Source organism: Callorhinus ursinus, unplaced genomic scaffold, assembly GCF_003265705.2.
Source record: "Callorhinus ursinus isolate GAN/ISIS: 27379988/994484 unplaced genomic scaffold, GSC_fseal_2.0 scaffold3, whole genome shotgun sequence".
Classification (NCBI taxonomy): Eukaryota; Metazoa; Chordata; class Mammalia; order Carnivora; family Otariidae; genus Callorhinus; species Callorhinus ursinus.
The window spans coordinates 72,931,743-72,951,376 of record NW_027397065.1 but is presented as its reverse complement, the minus strand read 5'-3'; the positions used below and the strand labels follow the sequence as shown (position 1 = coordinate 72,951,376).

General features: G+C 33.0%; 1 long non-coding RNA gene across 1 annotated transcript in view; it reads left to right on the top strand.

Moving 5' to 3' along the window:
* LOC141371498 (uncharacterized) overlaps positions 1-19,634 on the top strand; it is a 326,833-nt gene that overhangs the window by 26,962 nt on the left and 280,237 nt on the right. The window contains exon 2 of the long non-coding RNA XR_012376495.1: positions 7,894-7,992. This is a non-coding gene — a long non-coding RNA (uncharacterized lncRNA). The remainder of the gene's footprint in view (positions 1-7,893; positions 7,993-19,634) is intronic.

The window sequence follows — 19,634 nt, the reverse complement described above, 5'->3', positions numbered from 1 at the left end:
ATTATTACAGTATTATTGACGATATTCCCTATGTTATACTTTACACCCTCTTGACTTATTTATTTTATAAATGGAAGTTTGTACCTCTTAATCCCTTTCGCCTATTTTGTCCATCTCCCCATTCCTCCATTCTGGCCTCTATCAGTTTGTTTGCTTTATTTATGAGTCTGTTTCTGTGTTGTTTGTTCATTTTGTTTTCTAGTATTCACATATAAGTGAAATCATATGGTATTTGTCTTTTTCTCTTTGACTTCACTTAGCATAATACCCTCTAAGTCCACCCATATTGTTGCAAATGGCAAAATTTCATTTTTATGGGTGAATAATTATATATATATAATATACAAATATGTATGTATAATATACACATATATATGCATGTACCCCACATCTTTATCCATTCATGTGTCAATGGACACAGGTTGTTTCTATATCATGGCTATTGTATATAATGCTGCAATATACATAGAGGTGCATATATCTTTTCAAATTAACTGTTTTTGTTTTCTTTTGGCAGATACTCAGTAATAGAACTACTGGATTGCATGGCATTTTTACTTTTTTTTTTTTTTTTTTTTTTTTTTAGGAACCTCCGTGCTGTTTTCCACAGTAGCTACACCAATTTATGTTCCCACCAATAGTATGTGAGGGGTTCTTTTTCTCCACATCCTCACCAACTTCATGAAAGTGAAGAATTCTGAATTTGGTTGGTTGGTGAGGATGTGAAGAAATAATAAATAACACCACATTTCTTGTCTTTTTGTTACTAGCCATTCTGACTGGTGTGAGGTGATAGCTCATTGTGGTTTTGATTTGCATTTATCTAATGGTTAGTGATGTTGAGCATCTTTTCACATGTCTTTGGACCATCTGTGTGTCTTCTTTGGAAAATGTCTATCCAGGTCCTCTGCTTATTTTTTAATCAGATTATTTGTTTTTGTGGTATTGAATTATATGAGTTCTTTATATATTTTGGATATTAACCCCTTATTGATAGTGAATATATCATTTGCAAATAACTTCTCCCATTCAGTAGGTTGTCCTTTTGTTGTTGTTGTTGATGGTTTCTTTCACTGTGGAAAAGCTTTTTGTTTAGTATATTCCCAATAGTTTATATTTGTTTTTCTGTCCCCTGCCTGAGGGGACATATCCATAAGAATGTTGCTAAGTCCAAGTCTAAGAGATCACTGCCTATGTTTTCTGCTAGGAGTTTTATGGTTTCAAGTCTCACATTCAGGTCTTTAATTCATTTTGAATTTATTTTTGTGTAGAAGCTCATTACTTTTATTTACTTATTTATTTTGAGGTCATCTAAGTTTTTTTTTATTATGTTCAATCCATTTAAAATAATCTATACCATAATTACCTGGGAGGCATTTCTCCATTTCAACATTAGAATGAAATGGTACCCACTTCCAACCTATGCTTTCCTCCTGAAATTTACAATTTTCTGCTTCTATAGCAAAGAAAGCATAAAATCAATCATCAGGGTTTTTTGTTGTTTTTGTTCTTTTATTTGTCTTTGTTTTATTATTATTTTTTTTTACACTACGTGAACCACCAGTAGAATATAAACTGTATAGGTTAACTTTTGTGTATGTGTGTGTGTGTGTGTTTTCTTTTCTGTTGTTAGACCCCTTTGGAAATAGAAGTCTATCTACATTGGTGTCTTTTCTTTTTTTTTTTCTTAAGATTTTATTTATTTATTTGACGGAGAGAGAGAGAGTGTGTGAGAGGGAACACAAGCAGGGGGAGTGGGAGAGGGAGAAGCAGGCCTCCCACACCGGGAGCCCAATGCATGGCTCCATCCCAGGACCCCGGGATCACAACCTGAGCCTAAGGCAGATGCTTAACAACTGAGCCACCCAAGTGCCCCAACACTGGTGTCTTTTCACCTTGTATAGTATTTACAAAGATTGTTCTAAGTGTTTTTCGTCATACAGTCAACTTTTGGTGATAGCTTTTATATACATATTATATGCATATATGTGCATGTATACACATACATATTTATAGATATATACACATATACATACCTATATATAAACATACATACATATTTTTAAACAGCCTTATTTAGATATAATTTGCATGACATAATGTTCACTCATTTGACAGATGCAATTTAATGTTTTTTAGTATGTTTACAAAATTTTACTACCATTACCATGTTTATTTTTATCAAAATAAAGTGATGCAGTCTTGCTGTCTGCATGTTCAAGGAAATCTTAATGATATTTTATCATGTCTGTGTTTAAAATGTTGACACCAGAGACATTTCCTGGATTTTTTTTTCATTGTGGTTTACTTTTGTTTGTTGTCATCTATGTGAATATATTTATATTTAGTTGTTAGTTATTGAAAAGTTGTTATGTTGCTTAAATGTGAATTTTATTTTTGGAGCTTTTTTTCTCAGAAGTCTCATTTGCCTATTTAATGTTAAAAGAACATAATATTTACTACTATGCCTTCTTTCTACTGCAAAATATTAAATCATTTGAGCTATGATTAGAAATTACTTCCAGCAAAACGCAGACTTTTTTTTCCATGCTACAAAATATTTCTGTATAACTGAAATGTATAGGCCCAATCTCCCACAATAAAATAATATAGCTGGAAAATACTTATCTCAATAATCTGTGAGTAACAACACAATGCTATTGATAATATGGTACATTAAATCTTACACACTGTTGATATATTTGCAAGTAACCATGATTTGTTAGTATTATTGGGATTGAAATTTTTGTTTTGATTAGGCAATAAATTAATTCTGAAAAATATAAATTTTAAGAAAGCATGTCAAGGATTTATATATTTTGATAAAAATTATCTGCTAATGTTTAATCCATTTACACTTGTTTTCACATTTTATGATTTATGAAAATACAAAATTATAGTGCAAAATTTCATCTCAAAAGGAGACCAGGCATAATTACCAATGACCTACCTGACAAGAACCAAAGAATGTATGGCCTGTTATACTAAAGACCAGACAGATTAGGAAGAAGATAAGCATATTTTTCCATAGTTCCTTCTCATTACTCTTATCTATAGACTCCAGATCTAGCCCCCACCATTCCTTGAAAACTTTAGTTACTGAATCATTACAACTTCATTCAACTCCATTCTCATCACAATTTTTGATGAGTTCCACAGAGGTAATGACTTCAAAGCTCTGTTCTTTTTGTTCTTTGATATATTTCCTTCCAGTGTTGATGTTTTCAGCTCATGTCAGCCATCCGTTCATATGATCATACCCTTGATCTTATTCCTAATGATTTTTCTATTCCAGTATCTCTTATGCAGAAATCTTCATCCCTATAATGTCAAAATGGTTGAGTGATACAGAAGGGTTCACTCACTCTTTAATGATCTCATGCAATCTTACGGCTTCACATGCCATCTCTATGTTGGTCAGTGAAGTTTATTAAGTCTACTCTTGGGCTTATCACATAAGCTCAAGAAATTACCCTAAGCTCGAAGCCACTTACACAACTACTCCATCTAGTGCTTAAAAGACACTTCAAATCTGCACATAAGAAAACAAAACTTGATTTTTCTTCCACACCCAAGCCTACTCATTTGTAGTCTACTTCATGCCAGTAAATAGCCCCCCTAAGCTTCTGTAGTTCTCCATCTTCTGTGGGAAAAATAGAGATTTATCACTGCTACTGTTCTCTCTTTTGCATATGGCTTATAATCTTTTAGCATACTCTATAGTTTCTATCATCCAGAATCTCAGCACTCCTAGCCACCTTCATTGCTTCCATCTTGCTCTAGCCACAAATTTATATCAACTTGATTATTGCAGTAGCTTCCTAAATGTTTTTCCTACTTACCACTCATCCACCTTTAAATTATTCAGCCCAGAATCAAACATTTATAAAAATATTAAGATCAATTAAGATCATGATTTGTGTATGGCTTCTAATTAATATAATGTAAAAACCAGCATTTTTACTCTGAGCTAGAATGTTGGAAATGTTCTTGCTCCCAGTGACTTCCCATTCCTTTCTATAACACTTTTGTTTTCCCCTGGCACTACTTAGAGATATTAGTCTTCTTTCTGTTATTAAAAGTATTCCCCTCACACAAATAAATAAATAAAAACCTCTTAACTCAGTGACTTTGCCCATTCAGTTCCATCTGCCTGAACTACCTTCCTATACTTCTCTTTGTTTTCTCCTCAGATATCAGCTTATGTGTTCAGCTTACCTGCCTATGATACTCATTAGTCCCCTTTCAACTCACCAAGAGCCTCATGCTTGTTTGTTTTATAGCCATAATTATCTACATGAAACACATATTTTATCTATATACCTCCTATTTTCTTCTAGAATATAAGGAGAGGGGAGAGGGGAGAGGGGAGAGCCTTTCTGAAGCCTCAGTACACAGTAGTTTCTCAATAATTTTTTAAAAGAATAAATGTATAATATTATCTCTTTGACACGGAGCTTTCAAATTCTAGTCTGTAAGCATTAATTATCTAAATAAGTTCAAGCCACAATGTTTACTTATTTCCTGCTATATAGGCATCATTAGCATCTCCAGATATCATTTAACATACTAGAAGGGATATATAATGTTGAAAAACGTTCCGACTCTCTTTGAGATCATATACTAAGTGAAAATAACAACAAAATCCCACATAAATCAATGATAAAATTTTCAGTATTTATAAGCAAAATACATAGTAAATAAATGATGGATTAGGCAATATAAGATAGATTTTACAGCATAGACATCTATGAGGAGATGGTAATTGAGCTAAGAACTACATGATCAGATGGGGTATTTTCCAGAGAGAATCGAAAGGGAAAAATGAAGGGGGGAATTCCGAGGGGGAGATGAACCATGAGAGACTATGGACTCTGAGAAACAAACAGAGTTCTAGAGGGGAGGGGGGTGGGGGGATGGGTTAGCCTGGTGATGGGTATTAAAGAGGGCACCTATTGAATGGAGCACTGGGTGTTATACGCAAACAATGAATCATGGAACACTACATTAAAAACGAATGATGAAGGAGGGTGGGATGGGTTAGTCTGGTGATGGGTATTAAAGAGGGCATATTCTGCATGGAGCACTGGGTATTATGCACAAGCAATGAATCATGGAACACTACATCAAGAACTAATGATGTATGGTGATTAACATAACAATAAAAAATTTAAAAAAACGAATGATGTAATGTATGGTGATTAACATAACACAATAAAATTTAAAAAAAACAAATATAAATACCTGAAGCAAAAAACCCTTAAATTTCATAGATAGTAATTCTGATATAGCCCCCCAAATTTCCCCAACCCCCAACAAAACCTCAATCTCCATGGTATTTGTCTTTATGTATTTTATGTTAGAACATCATGTACAATTATTGCAATATGGTTGGAGAGAAAGAAATGTAGAAGATATCAATATTATGTTGGTATCGAGAAGAAAGTATAATGATAAAACTATAAGCTTGACACAATAGGGGTTAAAGTGCTTTAGACTATGTACATGACATCCTAGACTTTATTCTTTTTATGTAAGCAGATGTAACTGAGCAGTATAAGGGGGATAGGTGATTCTACAACGTCATTAAGGGATCTAGTTCCTTCTTTCCTATTGTTCTGCTCTGTCATCAACTTAAGTATTATCCTCCTCCACATGTTCAAAACACTGAGGAAAGCAGAGAGACAGTCATATATCATTTTAAGGACATGACAAAGAAGTGGTCATTTACTTTGTTTCACATCCCATTGGGCAGAATTTAGCTACATGGTCAAAGTTGCTGCAAGTGAGGTTATGATATGGAATCTGTTTCTTGATGGTAATATACAAAGCTAAAGTTTGAGGATTTTTTTTTTTTTTACTAAATGATTAAAGCTAGAATAGGTAGGTACCGTAAGACAATTAACAGTGTCTGACAGACAATGAAATAGCACCACTGCCACGATACAGAACATTTTCAGCACTACAAGAAACTTTGCACCACTCATTTGTAGTTAATCACCTTCCCCTACCTTCTGGATCTTGGTGATAGATCTGCTTTCTATCAGTGTAGTTTTGTATTTCTAGAACCAGAAAAATAGAATCATAGAGCATTTACTCTTTTGTGAATGACTTTTTTTCACTAAGAATAATGTGTTTCAGATTTGTCTGTGCGTGTGGAATGTGTGTTCATTCATTTTCATTGCTGAATACTTTTCCATTGCAAGTATACACCTCAATTTGTTTGCCCATCAGTTGATTCACATAATAGATGTTCCTAGTTTTTAGCTTCTATTAGTAAAACTGCAAAAAAAGAAAAAAAAACATTTACTAACAAATTTTGATGTGGGCATATATTTCATTACATTTGGTTAAACATCTAGGAACAGGATTGGTTAACAATAGGGTAAGTGTGTATTTACCCTAATAAGAAACTAGGTTAGTGATAGGGTAGGTGTGTTTTTACCCTTATAAGAAAGTACCATATTATTTTCCAAAATGGTTGTTCCATTTCGCATTTTCATCAAAAAAGTATGGCTTTCATTTTCTCAACATCTTCATGGAGTCTTTAATTGTCGCTGTTCTAGTAGATTTAGAGTGGTATCTCATTCTGTTTTTTTTATTTGCATTTCTCTAATGTATAAGATAGCTGAAAATTCTATGTATGCTCATTCTCCTTCTGTATATGTTCTCTGGCAAAATGCTTAAATTATTTGCTCTTTTTTTAATTTGCATTTTTGTCACTTTTAATATTGAGTGGTAAGAGCTCGTATTTTTTGGATAAAAATAATTTTTAAATATTTATTTTATAAATATTTTCTCCCACTCTGAAATTTATCTTTCCATTTTCTTACCATTGTCTTCTGGAGAACAAATGTGTTTTTATTTTGTCAAAGTTCAAATTTATACTTAGTGTTTTTACATCTTACTTAAGAAATATTTGCCCAGTCCAAGGTCACTAATATTTTGTCTTGTTTTCTTCTACAAGTTTGGTACTGTTAGTTCTTTATATTTAGGTCTGTGATCCACTTCAGTTTAATTTTTGATTAAGATTAGTGTTGAGATTCATATTGTAGTTAGTGAACCAATTGTTGTAGTACATTTGTTGAAAGATTATCCTTTCCCTGTTGAATTAGCTTAGAACTTTTGTTGGAAATCAATTGACCTCTATCTCTAAGCTATTATATTACATTGATGTTTATTTTTATTATTTTTCCAGTACCACATCATGACAAACCATTTTTACATGATATTACTAAAAAAGTAAGAACTCCAGACCAAGTAAAGTTACCCAGTAACCAATTTACTTCTACCTAGTCTACATTGTGAGAATCAGGCTGGTTAATCACATTTTGCTCCCAAGATCTGTTCTTTACCTTCTTTGCCTTGCACAATGCCCACTGGATGATGTTCTAATGGAATCAACTATGTGGACACTTTGTTCTGTGGTAAAATTGTGCTTAGACACCTGCTGAATATTGGAAACAAGCTGTTTGTTTATTCTTCCTGTCTCTCTCCTGTCTGTGTCAGTACATTCCCTTGCCACCTCTTAGAAAATACTTTTGAGTTTCCAGAAATTGCTGCACCCATGTAATTTTGTTCTCTCCTGTTGTTTCTTCAGGTCACTAGTAGTTTCGACTTCTCACCATTTTTGTTTCATGAGTGCTTCAACATCCATTGCCGTTTTCCTTACCCTTCTCTCGTATCTCTCTAAATAGTCCTTTTAAGAATGCTATGTTTTCTGCTGGGTCCCAGACTGAAACTAATACAGTCAGAGATCCAACTAAAAATAGATTCTGATTAATAATGGCCAGCTTTAAGAAAATTGGCCAGGATATGTGCATAAACTATCTCCAGAGTTTAATAAATAAGAGGGGGCATTAAGTAACCATATATTGGTCTCTTGTTTTTCAGCCCTCTTCCTGAAGACAAGAAATCAGTCATTCAGCAGTAATGAGTACCAGAGCTGAAGTACCAAACTCCAGTAAGGAGTGACTATGCCAGAAAACTAAGGTAAGATCTTGACTCCTTCAATATTTTCAGCGAGTGGAAATTTTTGACAAATGATGAAACCTAGTTCTGTCTTCCTTGGTCCTGATTTTGAATATAAAAAGACAAATTTCTTATAAATATATCTTTGGAGATATCAAATATTAAATTAAAAAACAATCAAGAATCTTAATGAAGCTTTAAGAAGGCCATATATATGACGTCTATATTTTAAGAAATAGAGAAGCAACCTTAGCACACCTTTAATAAGAACAATGGCCAGATCTTGCCATTTGCAACGACGTGGATGGAACTGGAGGGTGTTATGCTGAGTGAAATAAGTCAATCAGAGAAAGACATGTATCATATGACCTCACTGATATGAGGAATTCTTAATCTCAGGAAACAAACTGAGTGTTGCTGGAGTGGTGGGGGGTGGGAGGGATGGGGTGGCTGGGTGATAGACATTGGGGAGGGTATGTGCTATGGTGAGCGCTGTGAATTGTGCAAGACTGTTGAATCACAGATCTGTACTTCTGAAACAAATAACGCAACATATTTTAAGAAAAAAGAAAAAGAAGAAGATAGCAGGAGAGGAAGAATGAAGGGGAGTAAGTCAGAGGGGGAGACGAACCAGGAGAGATGATGGATTCTGAAAAACAAACTGAGGTTTCTGGAGGGGAGGAGGGTGGGGGGATGGGTTAGCCTGGTGATGGGTATTGAAGAGGGCACATTCTGCATGGAGCATTGGGTGTTATGAACAAACAATGAATCATGGAACACTACACCAAAACAAATTATGTAATATATGGTGATTAACATAACAATTAAAAATTTAAAAAAAAAAATTTTTAAAAGGAAACCAAAAAAAAAAAAAAAAGAACAATGGCCAGATCAGCAATATGGATATCTAAAGTTGAAATAATCCAAATGCCTCTCATGGAAGACACATAAAATAGTGAACATAATAAAGAAAAATTCACTCTAAGAGCTGTCCTTAGAAAAGGGAAAGGGAAATCTCCATTGAAAAATGGACCTGTGTACCAAATTGTGAACAGCTAGAGGTGAAAGATGCAGTGGTTTTCAGCCATGTTTGTACTCTCAATTTATATTTAAAATATTTGCATCCATATTTATAAATTATATTTTTTTCTAAAGTATTCTTATCCGGTTTTTCAATAAAACACGTATTAGTCCTTTACTTAATCCTTGCTGTACCTTAAGGATTTATCTTGATTCACTGTGAAATTTTCTGCATTTTGTTGGTAAATTTGCTAATAAATTTATTTATATAATGATTATTGGTCCTTTGCATAAGTATGCTATAATTATTTTTCTATGAATTATAATTAAATCTAAAGTTTTAAAATATTTTTATTGAAAATAATATTTATTCCTGTGTTATTTTACTTAATCTTGCCAGCGTTTTGCGTTTTTACCTAATCATTTAAAAGCTTCAAAATTATGGATACTGTTGATAAACTTCATTTTTCTTAAATCACTATCATACTGATTTCTGCTCTTATATTAATTAAATTTATTTTTCTCTATGTTGGCTTATTCTGTTCTTTCTCAACATATGAATTTAATTTTCAAACTTTATTATTTTCTAATTTTTGCACATAAAGCTTGTGGTACAGATTAGTAGCTGTTCAGAGAATATTGTGTTTCCTTCTACCTGTGATCAAAGAGAAAAACTACATTTCTGCACTGGGCATGACTATATGGCCAAATTTTAGCCAAATGGAATATGAATAGAGATGCCATTACAGGTTCAGGAGTAGAAACTTTGCAAAGTTCTACTATGTTCTCATAAACCGAACATGCTATAGTTTGCACAGTAGGAATTACTGATGAGATTTGGCAGTTCAGTGAAATGAGTTCTAGACAAAAGCAGAAACTTTATGAGGAACACATTCATTTTATAAACCAAGCAATAAGTATGGATTTTTTTAATCAAGTAAGTAAGTGATATTGGAGTTTGATGGCAATTTTCTAATTCTTGAGGTATAGATATAATTATGTGTGAAAGAGATTTGGATTTATGTTTTTTCCATTCAAAGGAACAAACTGAGAAAAAAATGTGTCAAAATTCCAAATTGCCTTTTACGAATATATTTCACATAACAACTAAATATTTATATGATAGCCTGATTCTTTAATTCTTTAAATTCTGTTTAATGCTCGGAATGATACAGGCTAATGAAGAAAGTAGACAGATCTCAATCCAGTATTTTATAAAAATATTATTTCTGATAGATAATAATGAGTTCAGATGTTAAACTTATGCTATTTTTTATTCAAGTATAATTAACGTAAACTTATGCCATTTTACCTGTAGACTGAAACAGGTCAACTGGGTTCATTAAAACGATGCCTTGTATTAATTTGTGCATCCAGTTTTATTCAGATAAATTTTATGATGAATATTGTTGATAGACAAACATATAAGACATTTCTAATGTTCACAGATGTTCTCAATCTAAGATCACTATAGGAATATGAAAATCTTGTTATGGAGACAATGAGGTAGAAAAAAATTATTATTTCTTTCATCAAATAAATCATCTGCACAACCTACCAGTTTTAAAAATAATTTTGAATAGATCATTGTATTGAAAGGAATGTTATTTATTTAATAATATGGTGAGCAAAATTTTCAAAAATGTTCAAAAAGTAATCTTTCTTTTTTTTTTTTTAAAGATTTTATTTATTTAATTGACAGAGAGAGAGAGACAGCGAGAGAGGGAACACAAGCAGGGGGAGTGGGAGAGGGAGAAGCAGACTTCCCGCTGAGCGGGGAGCCCGATGTGGGGCTCGATCCCAGGACCCTGGGATCATGACCTGAGCCGAAGGCAGTTGCTTAACCAACTGAGCCACCCAGGCGCCCCAAAAAGTAATCTTTCTTAATAGGATTTGATCTAAGCTTAATGAGAAGAGTTATGAAAAGTAAATAAATGGAAAAGGGTGACATGGATTTCAGCTCTGCTTCTATTTCTACCCTTCTGCCCCACATATCTTCATTGGTGGGATGTGTAAGCCTGATTCTGTTTTGCTTTTTTTTTAAGATTTTATTTATTTAGAGAGAGAGTGAGCAAGAGAGAGAGAGCGTGAGCATGAGCAGGGGAGGAACAGAGGTAGAGGGAGAAGCACTGGGGGCTCAGGGACTCCAGGATCATGACCTGAGCTGAAGGCAGACGCTTAACCGACTGAGCCACTCAGGCGCCCCTGTAAGCCTGATTCTTAATATATTTTCAGTATGCTTATTGGCATAGAGAAATCCACTGATAAGTCCCTTTAATTAGCATGTGCTTTAATTGCTCTTCCCGTTTCTCTCTGCTATTGAATTTTAATTCTTCTTAAATGAAATGCTAATGGTGTGGGGTTCTGTCGAGTGAGATGCACCATACAGATACTCTATACACATTCTTTTTTGCAGCATCCCACAAGTTCTGGTGTATTGTGTTTCCATTTTCATTTGTCTCAAGAAACTTTTTTTATTTTTAATTCTCCCTTTAATTTCTTCTATACATTCTATTCTGGTTCTTAAAATCATGAATACACCCTTCCAATTACCAAGTCTTTGTAATGAAAAAATAATTGAAATGAAGCCCTGAATTCAAATTCATAGTTAATTTGGGATTATATGTAATATACACTAGTAGAAAAAAAAGAGATTGTTTTAAACACATATGGTAAACAATAGTATTAACTCTCCCCCCGAATTTATAATTTTTTTGGTATTCTCTTATCCTTTTTATTTTATCCAGTAATAGTATGTATGTTTAATAAATGATCAGACTTGTGCTTTATCTGTGATTTCATTTCCAGTAGGTTTTTATCCAAATAAAACAAAATATATCTTATTTCAAGTTTGGATAATAGTAATGAAGCAATATGCATTTTTATTTTAATTATTTATTTATTTAATTTTATTTAAATTCAATTAGCCAACATATAGTACATCATTAGTTTCAGATGTAGTGGTCAACAATTTATCAATTGTGTATAACACCCAGTGTTCATCACATCACGTATCCTTAATGCCCATCACCCAATTACCCCATCCCCCCACCTGCCTCCCCTCCAGCAACCCTCAGTTTGCTTCCTATAGTTAAGAGTCTCTCATGGTTTTTATCCTTCTTTGATGACTTCCTACTCAGTTTTCCCTCCGTTCCCTATGATCCTCTGTGCTGTTTCCTATATTCCGCATATGAGTGAAACCATATGATAATTGTCTTTCTCTGATTGACTTATTTCACTCAGCATAATATGCTCCAGTTCCATTCACATCAATGCAAATGGTAAGTATTCATCCTTTATGATGGCTGCGTAATATTCTATTGTGTGTGTGTATATATATATATATCAATCTTCTTTATCCATTCATCTGTCAATGGACATCTCGGCTCTTTCCACAGTTTGGCTGTGTGATATATCACATTAATAAAAGGACAAGAACCATATGACCCTCTCAATACCGAAAAAGCATTTGACAAAACATAGCATCCTTTCTTGACTAAAACTCTCCAAAGTGTAGGGATGGAGGGAACATACCTCAAAATCATAAAAGCCATCTATGAAAAGCCCACAGCAAATACCATTCTCAATGGGGAAAAACTGAGAGCTTTTCGCCTAAGGTCAGGAACATCACAGGGATGCCCACTCTTACCACTGTCATTCAGCATAGTACTAGAAGTCCTAGTCTCAGCAATCAGACAACAAAAAGACATTCAGATTAGCAAAGTAGTCAAACTCTCAGTCTTAGCAGATGACATGATACTTTATTTGTAAAACCCAAAAGACTCCACCCCAAAATTGCTAGAACTCATACAGGAATTCAGCCATGTTGGAGGATATAAAATCAAGGCACAAAAATCAGTTGCATTTCTATACACTAACAATGAGACTGAAGAAAGAGAAATTAAGGAATCGATCCCATTTACACTTGTACCAAAAGCAATATTCATTTTTAACTAGAAATATATAAAGCAAATTAACATTTGCCAAAGGCATTTATTTCCATTTTGCTTAGAAATCATACTACAAAAAAATCTTTAAAAATTACCATTACTGGGGTGCCTGGGCGGCTCAGTCGTTAAGTGAATATTGTTTGGCAACAGAGAAAATTCACATACTTCTATCTGAAAATTAAGCTGAGGTCCTATTATTTTTTCCAGTTAGGAATTTAACTGAATTAATGCTGTTACAGCTTCAACTGTAATATTTTGAGGACAATATATGTTTTGTATTACAGTAGGTCTGTCCATGTTGCAAGATTTTGGGCTTTTAAGCATGGTAATACAAATACTTATCTCTACTTTTCAGTGCAGGTCCCCCAGATTTTATGCCACCATGAACTCAAGAAAATAAAATATGGAAGAGAGAGAAAAATTATCTTTGTACTTGGATACCTTAGAATTGCAATCTGTCATGTCAGCTAATTTAACCTTAAAAGCTGTAATAGTTCTTATTACTCTAAAAGACTTCCTCTGTCTATATCAGCCTAAACTTCCCAGCCTCAGCACATTCTCCCAGTGACCAACAATCTGATCACCTAGATAGGACTGACTTCCTGTACACATTATTTCTTTAGATTTCTTGCATTCTCAGCTCTTCACTAATTTAATAATGCATTTTTTAAAAAAATTTACCCAGTGTTTTCTAGTACTCATGATGAGAACATTGTAGTATATAGTCTAAGTTAGACTATATACTAGTTGAAAGGAGAACCTCGAGTAATTCTTAATATCAAAGCAAAAACTGCACTGGACAATATTAAACAGGCAGGGAAGACTTTATTCAAGGCTATTGCAAGAAGGGAAACAGGCCAGAACTTAGTCTGTTTAACCCTGCCAAAATAAAAACAAAGGTCAGGGAAGGGTTTTTAAAAGCTAAATGTGAGGGAGATCACAGACCATCATTTGCTAACTGGGTTTACCCAGAGGAAAAGTACATTTTCCATTTATATTCATGACAAGAGGTAGTTTTAAAACTTGGAGCAAGTTGGATCCAGTGGATGTCTGTTCAGTTAGTCAGTGCACTTGGGGGCATTGTTGAGAGTTCCAATGATGACCTCTATTCAAGTCATGGCACCAGAATTAATATGAAAGCAAAATTTGTGACCAACAATGTTAAATTGCCATGGAAGACTTTATTTATTGATGAAACAATTGATATCATCATTTTAAAGATTTATTTTTTTGAGAGAGAGAGAGAGCTTGTGAGTGGGGGGAGCAGCAAAGGGAGAGGGAGAGAATCTCAAGCAGACTCCCCACTGAGCTCAGAACTGGCCATGGGGCTCGATCCCACAACCCTGAGATCATGACCTGAGTTGAAATCAAGAGTCAACACTTAATTGACTGAGCCACCCAGGTGCCCCTGAAAACATCATTTTAAACACCACATTAATAGATCATGTTTACCGTTATTGCTGAGTAATAATTAGCCCAGATTCATCAATTGCTTACCACTACAGACATATATTTGTTACTGTTTTTATATAAAGGATACAGATGAGCCACACTTAGTGGACTAAACCCAGATCTATATGTCTTCCCATTTTGGAATGCAGCCTACAGGATTAGCTTGGATATGTTGTTGTCATAGTGGAGGACGGAGTGAGATGAGCCCATCAAAACCATGCAATTGCATTTAAAGTTTCTTCTTAGATGGGATCATTATCATGGCAGGAGTGAATTCACTTCATGCAATATACATGGGTCAGTCACATGAGAATGGACATGGGTGCTAATCCTGTGAAATGAGTAAGAAGGTATTTGGGATCAAATAATTCAATCTACCATAAATATTGTACAAGCACACTATAAGCATACTATATAAATTGAGAAAAATAATGTAAACCATGTCTGTTATTAACATAACCTTCAACACTGTACTTAAGCACCAAAGCACTAATCAGTAAAATCCAAGCTGTAAAATAAATGAAGCATGCAGATGTGAAATATTAATACAAAAATGTCAAGAGGTTCAGGCTATGTGATCTTGTCCATAGTTTATAAGGAAAATATGTAGTATTTTCTTATACTCAGTTAATAAAAATAATTAATAAAATTGCTGGAACAGTTTATGAAGAATTTTCTTTTTCTTAAGATTTTATTTATTTATTTGACAGAGAGAGACACAGCGAGAGAGGGAACACAGCAGGGGGAGTGGGAGAGGGAGAAGCAGGCTTCCCACGGAGCAAGGCGCCTGATACGGGGCTTGATCCCAGGACCCTGGGATCATGACCTGAGCTGAAGGCAGCCGCTTAACAACTGAGCCACCCAGGTGCCCCAACGAAGAATTTTCAAAAAGTTGACTGAATCCAATATTATATTAAATCAAAATTTACTGTTCACTTGCACTTAAGTTATCAGACACAAATTATATGCAATCCAGAAAAACATTTCCAGCAACTATACACAAATTGAATGTCATTGATATATGTAAAGAAAATCCAAATAAAAGGATAGATTAACATGTTTTTTAGTTAGAAAGTTCCAAAAGTATTATGAAATGCCAGTTTCATACAATCACCAAAAATTCAATAAATATTAATCCAAATAACTCTAATTTATTTTGAAAGGCCTAGAGAAGTTGATTATAAAATGTGGTGTAAGTATTTATGGACAGTTAAGGCATATCTAAAAAACCAAAAAAATTATATCTCATTATTACATATTATATTATATAAATATTGTATATAATATTAGCAAACATTAATCATTATCCTATAATCAGATGCAAATATTTATAGAAACTTGGTTGTGAAAGAGGTGGTTTTACAAATCAAGGGAATGATGTAATATCTACAAATTAAGAAAAGTTGTTTTATAAAAAAAAAATTTTTATAGAAAAAATAAACACTACTTTGAATCATAGACACAAGGAAATTTTATATGTATTTAAAGTTATTGAAGAAAGAAGAGTGTCTTTCTGATCTTGAGTCATAAATTAATGAAATGTTTTACTTCAAAATTAAATCTTCTATACCATATTTAATATATAAACCGTGTTGAAAACAACAAAGAAATTGATAAAAATGTTGCATCATATATGGCAGTACTTGCATCATGCATGAACAATATTTGAAATATATTAAATGATTCTATATATTCATAGTAAAAACCACCAAAAGAAAAATAAGGCAAATATATATGAAAAATCAATTTTCAAGAGCATACCAGTGAAAGTATTAAAAGTTGCATTCAAATGTAACAGTTGCATACCATTTCATAGGGATCAGACTTACAAAAATACATTTTTTTCAATTATAACTTCATCTGAGGATGGTAGAGCAAGAGACTCTTCTATAATATCAGTTGATGTATAAATTGTACAGTTTTGGGAAGCAATAAAATTTAGCAGTATTGAATATATACCTCTCTCAAACCTAACAATTTAATATCTGTATGCCCTGAAAATTGTTTTGTAAGTGTACACCAAGTGAAAACTTTAAAAATATTTCCTGAAATATTATTTGCATAATTCAAGAATTATCAGAAAAATGGTCAAATTAAATTGTCATTAGATAAACTACATATTGTTGCTTATATCTGAGCAAACTTCTACATGTCATCATGAATAACTGTAATACAACTATGAATAAAAAAACACAGCAAATAATTCATAAAATATAAAGTTTATATATAACATGAATATTGAGAACAATAGGATAATTAAATCACACACACATACATATGAATAGCACAATAATGTGATATAATGGATAAAAATGTGCTTTGGTAGCAGTACATAACAAAGCCATGGTAGTAGTTCTTCAGAAGGAAAATTTTAAATTGCTGAATAAAATAAAGGAGTTTTAAATTTTAATTTAATTTTATCAATAATACAAATAACATAAATGAAGCAAAAATTAAAAACAAACATGCTAATTCTGAATAGAGTGCATATTATGGAATGTTTGCTATATTTCCCTTTTTATCTGTGGTTGAAAAGAATAACTTTTCTGACAAAGGGAAAAACAAAAGAAGTTCAGTGGATTATATTTTCACTGTACTCAATATGCTTATTCTATATTATTACTCTCCCTTATGGGAGAACCCAGGTAAGGACTATTTATAAAGTAAGTAATTCTGTAGCGTAATGTAAGCTCCATGAGAGTAAGGGCTTTGCCTGTTTGGTTTATTGCTGTAACACCTGCACGTAGAACAGCATCAGGCACATGGTGTCAAGTACATGATTTTTAATTGAATGAATGATTAAATGAATGTGTTAATGGAAGTAGTGTTCTAGGAAATTGCGATCCACTATATTAATTTTCACTTAACTTCCTGGGTGGTCAATTTATCAGAATTTCTTCATCTTTTTAAACATACCTATGTAATAAAGTCCTTTTTGCCTTCATGAGTCAGTATATAGGACAGGGGTGAGCAAATGATTACACATGAGCCAAATGCAGCTTGCCATCTGTTGTTGTGTGATGACCCATGAGCCACACAAAATAGGTTTTACATTTCAAATGGCTGAAACAAATCAAAAGAAGAATAATATTTGTGACATGTGAATTTATATGAAACTCAGATTTAGTATCCATAAATCAAGTTTTACTGGAGCACAGCCATGGTCATTTGTTTGCATGTTGTCTATAGCTGTTTTTGTGCTAAAAAGCAGCATTGAATAGTTGTGGCAGAAACTATATGTCGCAAAAAGCCTAAGATGTACTGCCTAGCGTTTGATAGAAAACATCTGCCTACATTTGATATAGCAATATTAAAAACTCATGTTGTAGTTAAGCTTTGCTTTCTTTGATGTACCCTCCAATATTGACTTAAGTTTTCCTCTCATGTCTCTATCACAAGTAGTCATCATATTTAGTGTTTATGAGTGTACACGTGGAAGTATATCTGGATGCATGGATGCATGGAAGTAATTGTCTTCTTGTTCTTTCTGACAAGAATGGGAAGTCAGATAGCTTGTCTTACTTGAAAAATTTTCCTAACAGAGAGCCTTCTACATAGTAGAAGTGTCTAACAGAGAGCCTTCTACATAGTAGAAGGTGTCTAACAGAGTGTCTAACAGAGAGCCTTCTACATAGTAGAAGGTATAAAGATGCATTCATGGAACGATAAATATATAATTTTTAATTTATTCTCTCAGTGAGGGTTTCTGGGAATTGCTCACATGTCAATCATCTAGAAAAGGGCCCATTTTTACATCAGTTTTTAAAAAAAATATGCATGTTCAACCATATGACAGATGACTAATTGTTTAGTATAAATTATGTGTTAAAGTTATTGCATGGAAATTGCATCTGTAAATATCTAACTTACACATGAATTGCTAAGAGGGAGAAACACTTTCTATTTTTACATTTCATGTTTGAGATGGTGATGCACAATTATAATATTCAGAGCACTATGTTTATTGAAATTCTTATTCTAAAATGCAAATAAGGAAAGTTTTAGAGATTTTAAGTAGGTTAATCAGGGCTGATAGAGTGCAGGGATCATTGTAGGAATTCATTAAATGTTATTTATTTTTATATGTTTAAGTGAGGCTTTGTTTTTTTATTTGCCATAGTCAAATTTATTTTTTTCAATATTTGAGATGATAGAGTTTTATTTAAAAAATAAGGTTTGAAAAGAGATTTCTAACAAATTTAAAAAGATTTTTTGGAAAATGTATAGACACAGATTGTCTTTAATACCAAAATGATACCATATTTTTTTTGAGATTTTTACTCAGCTCTTTTTTGCCATGAATAGTTCAGGTACCATTTCCTGTCTCTGACGTGTGGATCCCAAATAAAAATAAATGCTGTTAACATAACAATAAAAAAATTAAAAATAAATAAATAAATAAATGCTGTTATTATTTTGGACATAGCTTCTTATGCAAGCCCTCTGAATTCCATTTAAAAGAAAAAAAAAGCACCAACCTCTAATATCAGAATTCTAATATCTAAAATATTAAAATGTAATATTGTCTGATGACACTTTATTTTAATCTTCCCTTTTAAACAGATGTTTAAAAAATAGTGGCTATAACTGTCATTTGGATATAAGCTTTTCCCCCATTTATAAATTTGTTATCAATCACTTAATCATGTGAGTTAAGATTACTTCATATATATGATAAAAACCTTGAAAAATAATCCTTAAAAATAAAAACCATGCAGACAAATTAATTTTATCTTTAATACTTACTCAATCCCTGAAAATTTCAGTGGGTTAAGCTATACCTTTTGAAAGAAATCAGAATGGGTGTGAGTTTATAGCGTATTTCAAATTTTTCACGTCAAAGATGAAATCATGAATATTTGGCATGGGAAAAAATAATTTTATTCAAGAAAGCTATAAAAAGGGGTGCCTGGGTGGCTCAGTCAGTTAAGCATCTGCCTTCAGCTCAGGTCATGATCTCGGGGTCCTGGGACTGAGCCCTGCATCAGACTCCCTGCTCAGCGGAAGTCTGTGTCCCTCTTACTATGCCCCTCCCCCTGCTCCTGCTCTCTCTCATAAATAAATAAAATCTTAAAAAATAGAAAACTCTAAGGAAATGACCAAAATTTGGAATTAATTTTAGCTGTTAGAAAATTTGCTCATCGATTTAAAAGAGTTTGTGTCAGAATATTAAAAAGGGCATTTTTTCATAGACTAGTTTAGGAGAAATGATATGTAAAGTTTGTATGTCAACCAGGAAAA